The sequence below is a fragment of the Palaemon carinicauda genome, chromosome 3 (genome assembly GCF_036898095.1).
Source record: "Palaemon carinicauda isolate YSFRI2023 chromosome 3, ASM3689809v2, whole genome shotgun sequence".
Taxonomy (NCBI): Eukaryota; Metazoa; Arthropoda; class Malacostraca; order Decapoda; family Palaemonidae; genus Palaemon; species Palaemon carinicauda.
Window position 1 is genome coordinate 30443704 of NC_090727.1, and position 10000 is coordinate 30453703.

The 10000-nt window shown below is 32.1% G+C and overlaps 1 long non-coding RNA gene across 1 annotated transcript in view; it reads left to right on the plus strand.

Annotated features, from left to right (window-relative positions):
- Positions 1 to 10000, plus strand: part of LOC137638235 (uncharacterized) — a 233871-nt gene that overhangs the window by 180912 nt on the left and 42959 nt on the right. The window lies entirely within an intron of this gene.

Below are 10000 nucleotides of genomic sequence, written 5' to 3' on the forward strand. Positions count from 1 at the left end.
ATGTTTGCTTTAATCTCTCTTTCTCTCTCTCTCTCTCTCTCTCTCTCTCTCTCTCTCTCTCTCTCTCTCTCTCTCTCTCTCTTAGATATGCCATAACTCTGTCACTGTCTCTCTTTATGTTTGCTTTAATCTCTCTCTCTCTCTCTCTCTCTCTCTCTCTCCTCTCTCTCTCTCTCTTAGATATGCCATAACTCTGTCACTGTCTCTCTTTATGTTTGCTTTAATCTCTCTTTCTCTCTCTCTCTTTATGTTTGCTTTAGTCTGCAATATGCTGAAAAGAGGGAATTGCAGATTTGGCGAAAGATGCTACTACAAGCATCCAAAGAAATGCCATAATTATGAAATATATGGTAAATGTGCGTATTTAGACGGATATGGAGACGAATGCAGAGATCTCCATCCAAAAATATGCAAAAACCTAAAAGAAGGAAAAGGATGCATTTACAACAAAAAATGTCGATATATGCATCCTGCAACCATGAATGAAAGTAAGAAAACTCAGCAAACTGAAAAGAAAAATGAAAGCAAAAAAGAAACAAAAAAAAGAAACAAAAAAGCAGGCCGTGTATATACCGCGCTTTGAACCAAGAGCCCCAAGATATGAGGCCTTTCAACCTAAACCGGCACATGTAGAACCCAACTACAAAGAATGCATCTATAATGCCAGGGGTTGGTGCAGATATGGGGACAGTTGCAGGTATACACACACAAATAAATATGAAGGCGAAAGAGCAAATATAATAGAAAAGTTGGATTTTTAATGGGAGAATTCCGGGAAATGAAGAAAAGAACATCATATCAGAACAGGAAGGAAGCATGGGAGAATCCATATTATTACCAATATTAAATAATGGGGATGAAACACAAACCATAATAGTAATGAATGCACAGGGTTTAGTCACGAGTAACTCTAAAAGGAAAATAGAGTTCTTAGAAGAACTAACCCAAATTGAAAAAATAGATATATTAAATATAAGTGAAACATGGTATTCCCAAGAGACTGGCAGTGATGACCAGATAAAGGGTTTCCAAACTTATAGATCAGACAGAAAAAATAGAATCAAGGGGGAACCGCAATATATGGAAGAGACATAAATCAAGGAAAAGTATGTGAAAAATACAGCAACACAGAATGTGAATTGATTGCGGTAGAATTTGAATTTGAAAAACTAATGAATATTGTAGTTTACAGACCCCCAAACACTAAGGAGTTTGACATAATAATAGAAAAAATAGATGGTATATGTAGAAACCATAAAGACTGGAATATACTCCTATCCGGAGATTTTAACTTTCCTTTCGTGGATTGGAAAGAACGGATAGAAGAAAGTGGTTGTATGTATACATATAAAAAAGATAGTAATAGTAGCGCAGAAGATAAGAGGCAATTTGAAAAGCTTCAAGATATGCTATTAGAACATAATATGCAACAAATAAACCACATTCCAACAAGAAAGGAAAATGTCCTAGATCTAGTATTTGTGAATGAGGTGAATTATGTTAAAGAAATAATAGTGTATAACACGGGAATTTCAGACCACAATGTCATAGAATTGATAGTTCATTCCCAAAGCAAGTGATCACAGAATTAATAAAAACACAAAACTTTGGGAAGGATATGGAAAATATAACTTTTACAGTAAGAATATAAAATGGTCAGAAATAAATGAAGAACTGGATAAAGAATGGAAAAATGTATTTATAAGTGATAATATACAGGTAAATACGGATATACTGTACAAAATACTGGAGAAAATTGTTGAAAAATATGTACGAAAAAAAACAATAAACAAAAGACGTGCATACCAAGAGACAGAAGGATCTTATTTCAGAAAATTAAAAAAGTGGAAGAAAAAATCTTGCAAAAGAAAAAAATGTGTGGAAAATGAGGGAAATAAAATGTAAGATAGAAAATGCAGAACAAAAGATTATACAGTCGAAAGAAAATGAAAAAAGGGACTTAGAAGAAAGGACACTTCAAAATATAAAAAGAAACCCCAAAGTACTTTACTCCTATGCAAAAAAGATGAATAAAAGGAGAATAGAAATAGGCCCTCTAAGAATTGAAGAACGGCTAACGAATGAAAAAAAGGAAATATGCAACATATTAGCAGAAAAATATAAGAGTGAGTTCACGCCAAGAATTGCGAATGAGAATAATGAAACAGAAATGAGAGAAGAAAATGTTGAATATCTAACGGATATAGATATTAATGAAGCAGATATTGTCACGGCTATAAACGGAAATTAAAAATGGATCGGCAGCCGGACCAGATGGAGTTCCAGCGATTTTGTTAAAAAAAAACTGCAAACACTATCGCGAAGCCACTTGCAATACTGCTAAGACAGAGTATAGATATGAGCGAGATATATGTTAAACATAAATTAGCTTATATAACCCCTATCTTCAAAAGTGGATCAAGACTAGAGGCAAGCAATTATAGACCTGTTAGTCTAACATCACATATTATGAAAGTGTATGAGAGGGTAATAAAAAAAAAGAAAATAATGAACCATTTGGTCAAAAATAATTTGTTTAATATGGGTCAACACGGTTTCGTACCTGGAAAAAGTACACAGACCCCAACTGATAGCTCACTATGAAAACATATACAATAATATGATATATGAAAAAGACACAGATGTGATCTATCTAGATTTTGCAAAAGCCTTTGACAAGGTAGACCATAACATATTGGAGAAAAAAATGAGAAAGCATAATATTGTGGGAAAGATAGGAAAATGGGTAAAAAGAATTCCTGCAAAACAGAAAACAGATAGTGGTTGCAAATGACGAGAAATCAGATGAAGCCCAGGTAATATCTGGTGTGCCCCAAGGTACGGTATTAGCTGCACTGCTATTTGTTATTATGATCTCAGACATAGACTGTGATGTTGAAAACTCCGTAGTGAGAAGTTTCGCCGATGACACAAGAATAAGTAGAGAAATTACTTGTGATGAAGATAGGAACTCACTACAAAGAGATCTAAACAAAATATATGAATGGGCGGAGATAAATAGGATGGTATTTAACTCCGATAAATTTGAATCAATAAATTATGGAAACAGAGAAGGAATGGTGTATGCATACAAGGGACCTAATAATGAGACAATCACAAACAAGGAAGCAATTAAAGACCTTGGTGTAATTTTAAATAGGAATATGTTATGCAACGACCAAATAGCAACACTGTTGGCTAAATGTAAAGCAAAAATGGGAATGTTATTCAGACACTTAAAACAAGAAAAAGCTGAACACATGATTATGCTTTACAAAACTTATGTGCGTAGTACACTCGAGTACTGCAATGTGATATGGTACCCCACACTACCAAAAGGATATTGCGCAAATAGAGAGTGTACAAAGGTCCTATACTGCTAGAATAGAAGAAGTTAAGGACCTTGATTACTGGGAAAGACTGCAATTTTTAAAACTATACAGTCTAGAAAGGAGAAGAGAACGCTACATGATAATACAAGCATGGAAGCAAATAGAAGGAATTGCTGAAAACATCATGGAGCTTAAAGTATCAGAAAGAGCAAGCCGAGGTAGATTAATAGTACCAAAAAGCATTCCAGGTAAACTGAGAAAGGCGCACAGGACATTAATCCACAACGCACCAGCATCGATATGCAGCGACTATTTAATGTGCTGCCAGCTCATCTAAGAAACATATCAGAGTGAGCGTAGATGCGTTTAAAAATCAGCTCGATAAATACCTAAGATGCATCCCAGACCATCCAAGACTGGAAGATGCAAAATACACTGGAAGATGTATTAGCAACTCTCTGGTGGATATACGAGGTGCCTCACACTGAGGGACCTGGGGGAACCCAAACAAAAAATAAGGCAAATAAGGAAATAAGGTAAGGCTCTCTCTCTCTCTCTCCTCTCTCCTCTCTCCTCTCTCCTCCTCCTCTCTCTCTCTCTCTCTCTCTCTCTATAGCTTTCACCATAGATAGAAAAAATTAGGTGTCTCCCGGGAACTTTCAGCTTCCAGGTTATTGATCACACCAATATTTCTTTTTTCCTTCCCTCTAGATCTTCCTTGAGGCCAAAATATCTCGTCAGATAAAGAACGGCTTCCTGCGAAGATAGAACTTTCACGAAAGAAAAAAAAAAGATGTGGATATATATATATATATATATATATATATATATATATATATATATATATATATATATATATATATATATATATACAATGTTAAGTAAATATAATGTTGGCATCCACTAATGCCGTGAGCGATTATTAGGTTTGCTTTTTGTTAAATATTTCAGGGGAAAGATTATTCAGTATTTATAAAGTGATATGATATTCCATATTTTTTCTTCATTTAAGAATATAGCATATTGTAGGGAATGGTTGTCTACAGTTACTAAGGAAAGTAATGTAAACTTGAAATTAAGTTTAATTTTTTTTTTAAGTTGAGCAATTTTTTATTATGTATATATATATAAATATATATATATATATATATATATATATATATATATATATATATATATGTATATATATAAACAATATATATATATATATATATATATATATATCTTATATTGCAAAAACAATGCAACTAGGATCCGGCGGTTTTTTTTTTTCTTGCCAAGGCTCGAAGAAGTTGAAGAATAAAATAACTAAGAAATGGCGTTGTACTCGCAAATGGCCGAAGCGATAAACCTGATTCTTAAAAGCCGAGCTAAAAATGTTGGAAAAGAAACACTGACTTTTAAAGTAAAAAAACCTCTTTGGCGAAAAGGGATGGCTGTTAGTGTAGGGGGAGGTGGAAGGTTTTCTTGATAGCTCGTACTTTTAGCAATGAAATGTCTTTAGAGAAAATAAGGAATTGTTGACTAAAGTTCAATGGTATTTGAATAAAAGGCGGTGTTTGTTATCAGTTACAATTGACACTGACACTGACTCTGACTCTGACTCTGACTGGACTCTGACACAGACATTGACATTATTATAATTATTATTATTATTATTATTATTATTGTTGTTGTTGTTACAATTTCTGTATCATTATTACTAATAATATCATTATCATTATCATTATCATTACTTGCTAAGTTACAACCCTAGTTGGAAAAGCCAGATACTAAGAACCCTAGAGTTCCAACAGGGAAAAATAGCCCAGTGAGGAAACTAAATAAGGAAATAAATAAAACTATTTAAGAAGTAATGAACAATTAGAATTAAATATTTCAAGAACAGTAACAACATTATAACAGATCCCCCATATACAAACTATAAAAAAGACTTACCAAACTGATTGTGTTAATAGTCAGGGAATTGATTTTAAAAATCGTAATAGGGAGACAGAATCAGGGTTTAAACTTTTAAGATAATTACCTTAGTTTGAGGTAAATTGCATGGTAATTTGCAAGGGAATTTTTAAGGTAGTTCTAAGGTAATTTCGGTTTTACTAGCTTTAAATTTTAGGAAAATGGAAAAGTTTTAAGGTAATCTAAGGTAAAAATCAGTAGCATCTAAGGTAATGCCAACATGCTCAAGTTTAAACCCTGGGATTAGTTGTTCAAAGTCTCTGTAAAAAATTAGGAAAATACTTAATTTGGTTATTAATACTACGGGAAAATTAATATCAAACAATTTTATGTCGTTGTATAAACTTTGACTGTGAGGCAAATGTCTTTAGATTAATCTGGAATAGACGAGGAGGAATATTTTCATAATAAAATTACCAAAATGATATACCTGAAAGCATTGTCGAATATTTCTGATATAAAATATATCTCTATTTATGTAATAAATCAAAAGTATCTAAAGAATTTCGGTAAAAGAATTTATCAAAACTTCCTTCAAGAGGAACTAACACATATGCCTAATTATAAACTATAATACTAAAGATTAATAATATACATGATTAAATATTAATTATGAGTACTATAAGATTTTTTTTTCTTAAGTAATTTGACATTCCTATCTAAGTGATACAAGGTACAATGATATGAAAATGGAATATATTGTAATTGAAGGTAAAATAATCTTTAAATCTACATTTATAAGATATTAAACAATGATATGAAAATGGAATATATTGTAATTGAAGGTAAAATAATCTTTAAATCTACATTTATAAGATATTAAACAATGATATGAAAATGGAATATATTGTAATTGAAGGTAAAATAATCTTTAAATCTACATTTATAAGATATTAAACATGAAGTTTTCCTTAACAGTATAGAGAAAAAGTGGTTGAGATCTGAACTGGCCCTATATAAGAATAACATAGGGTGAAAAACTTTTTTTTTATATAAATTTTGGCGAATTAATTGTATATAAAATATAAGAAATTTCTTTCGGTTTACACTTTCCAAAGTTAAGAGTCTTACGTACAAATAGAGTTCACATCTTAACTCTCTATGCCTCATAAAAGTGATTAAACAAAATATTTTTTTTTTATGTAGATAATATACCTTTTATTTTTTTCCTGTATGCTTTTGTGCAATGTATGTGTGTTACTTTGTAAGTATTATCAATAAAATGCTGAAGATTAACAATGTAAAAAATTAACTGGATATCAAGCAAGTAGATGTCGAAAAGAAAATATGAATTATATAAACATTTATTTACGTATTAACAAATAGAAATGTTGTTAAGCATCCCTTCCCCCATGCCAAATAAATATTTACGATCGGTAAAAGCCCTCGGGGTATATTACACATGACCATAAGCAATAACCATAAATATTCGGGAATCGTTTGAAAGAGGTCAAGGAATATCTAGCATAAGACTTTCACGAATAAGACTTCACGAATGGAGTGTATAATGGAAGCTCTAAATTTTTTTTTATTAACGATTTATTATTAATGAATTGAAGTGAGTAATGAAGGAGGATTTAAGCACTTTAGACCTTTCTATTCAAACCACCCGAAAAGTTAAAAAAAAAATCTTCTAACCAAAATAAACGTTTTTAGGCTCTTTTTTACTTATCTCATCATAGCACAAAAACTATCAGTACTAAGAATTTGAAGTAGATTTTATCCTGCAGATAAATATTATATATATATATATATATATATATATATATATATATATATATATATATATATATAATTGTGTGTGTGTGTGTGTGTGTGTGAGTGTGCGTATGTTTATAGATGAGAAAAGGCTTGAAAAATGCACCATAGGAGAGGTATACTGTATAGGGTAGCATATACCTTCAAGGAAGTTTACATGTTAATTTCTCTAACCTTATCTATAGATCAACCCAACTTTATAGAATGAGATACTTTATAAAAATACGCTCTTTTTAGGAGAAAATCCCTTTTCATTGAATGAATAACCTCTCATAATTGTGGCGCATTTGGCAATGATATGGTAACGTCCCTGATTGGTGAACGCCAAACTGGGGTTTCGAGACCCGCTCAAACTCGATAGATTCTTTGGTCGCTGCAACATCACCATTCTTGTGAGCTAAGGATGGGGTGTTTTGGGGAGTCTATAGGTCCTATCTGCTGAGTCATTAGCAGCTATTGCCTGGCCAACCTTGGTCCTAGCTTATATGGAAAGGGTGTCTTGGGCGCTGATCATATGTATATGATCAGTCCTCTAGGGGCATTGTCCTGCTTGATAGGGCAATGTCACTGTCCCTTGCATCCGGAATCCATGAGCGGCCCTTAAACCTTTTAAACATCTATTGTGAAAAAAGAATCAGATACAAAAGTTAGATTTTTTCATTTAAACGGCGCTTGAGTTTCTTCACATTCAATTTTGCAGCTGGTGCCAAGAACTCATCAAGCACTGCTTGCTTCGCACACGTGGAAAGATGACTCAATTTCCTGTTTCAGATCTCAAAGAATTTGGCGAATTTTAAAATATAATACCGCTGGTTGATTCGTTTCTATTTTTAGTTCCTTACGAAACAATCTTCGCTAGAAAAAAAAATGACAAATGATTTCATTTCATATACCGTTAGCTAAAAAAAATAGTAAAATGTATTTTATGTGAATCTTGTTCTTATAGTTTATATATGAAAGATTTATTTTGATGTTGTTACTGTTCCAGGATATTTCATTTTATTTGTTAATTACTTATATTGTCGTTTCATCATTTCACTGGGCTATTCTCCCTGTTGGAGCCCTCGGGTTTATAGCATTTTGCTTCTCCAACTAGAGTTGTAGCTCAGCAAGTAGTAGTAGTAGTAGTAGTAGTAGTTAGTAGTAGTAGTAGTAGTAGATTAGTAATAATAATAATAATAATAATAATAATTAATAATAATAATAACTAATAATATATGATAATTTCCGTGGATCTTGTTTTGAGGAATAAACTTATTTTATTCTATAAAACAAAGTGTATTCTAATAATTTTCAAAGGATTTTTATCAAATCATTTATTATTGTTGTGATAAGTTCTTTATATGGCATTCAGCAGTTAATTTTTTTTTTCTTTTTGTGCTGTATGTAGGTCGATGTTGTAAGAGATTCGTCTAAATTCAATTGTTTTGGTTTTTCTTATTTCTAATCAGGTTAAGTAGTTATTCTAGCATATAAGCATATATTATGCATCCAGAAGATGTTGCTGTATAAAATGCTGTATCCATATAAACCCCTAGAGTTTCGATAAAGGTTTAGTGGTCGAGTTTTGACGAGTGCTTATGCGAACTCTTGTGGTACACACTTAATCTATGATATGCACCAATATGGTTATTCCAATATGTGTTATCATGCAAGAGAAAGTTTAAAATACCGATCATATTTTTTACCATGTTCAAGATAACATTGTTTAAACAAATTAGTTCAGGGCTCTTGCTAATTACCGTTATCTTTTGAATGGTGATTTTTTCTTCATGCTTTTATGATATATGACAAATAGGATTTTTTTATTTATTTGAGGGACTGGGTCCATCAAGCAATTTTTGGTTCTTCAGTTTCCCTGAGGAGATGAAACAGATCATAAGAACTTCTCCAGACAGAAAGCTTCCAACATGGAATTGAATTTGACTATTGAGTCAGAGATCTTACTTATTAAGCAAGAGTGAATCGAAGTATTATTGGTTGCTATTTGAGTCACCAATAAATCAAACAAAAATATGGTGCCTGTCTCAGAATTGAGTTGCGATATATAATCAAAAGGTGTCATTTACGAATCAATCAAACTAAGAGACTTCATATGCCTGAACGGAAATATGATTCATTGAATATACAATAGGCCGTTGTTTCGTGTTTCTGTATCTTCTGGAATGTCAACAACTGTCTAAACCACTACAAAAACTATTTCAAAGAAACACTGACTTTCATGCATGGAATAATAAAGGGGTGTGGAGGAGGTTGGCAGTCAGTGCCTGCATGAATTTTCCAGAAATCACTCCTCATCGTTGTAATATAATGTGTACATACGTAATGAGAAAAATGCTAACTCAAAATAGGTTGTACAAACATGTGCATGGTATAGCAAACACTTACAACACCGTAAAATTAATGATTTTGAAGTTAAAAGTCAGGCTATCAAAGCTACGTTAGTGGAAAGAAAATAAAAACTATCCTTTTAGCCGTTAAACCCAACAAAAAAATTCTCCTATAATTCTCAATATTAAGACCTCAGGGAATTACATCACAAAGACTAAATGTTCTGAGAAATTCGTGGATTCTTTTGATGTTGATGTTTCGAAGATAGATGCCAAAAATATAAAGATTACTTAGGGTACACGTCTAGTGCAAAATCTTTATCTATGAATAAACTTTCTGAGCCTCAGCATTTACGTACATACATACATACATACAAACATGCATACATATACGAACAAATACATACCACACACACTCACACACACACCACACACACACACACACAACACACACACACACAAGCAATTTGCTGAGTGAGCTGAAATCCTAGACTAAAAAAAAAAAAAAAAAAAAAAAAAAAAAAAAAAAAAAAAAAAAAAAAAAGTTGAGATGGATTCAACGTCAGATTGTATACATGGATTAAAATTGCCTAACAGATCTTTACCGCGTAATCGTCTGAC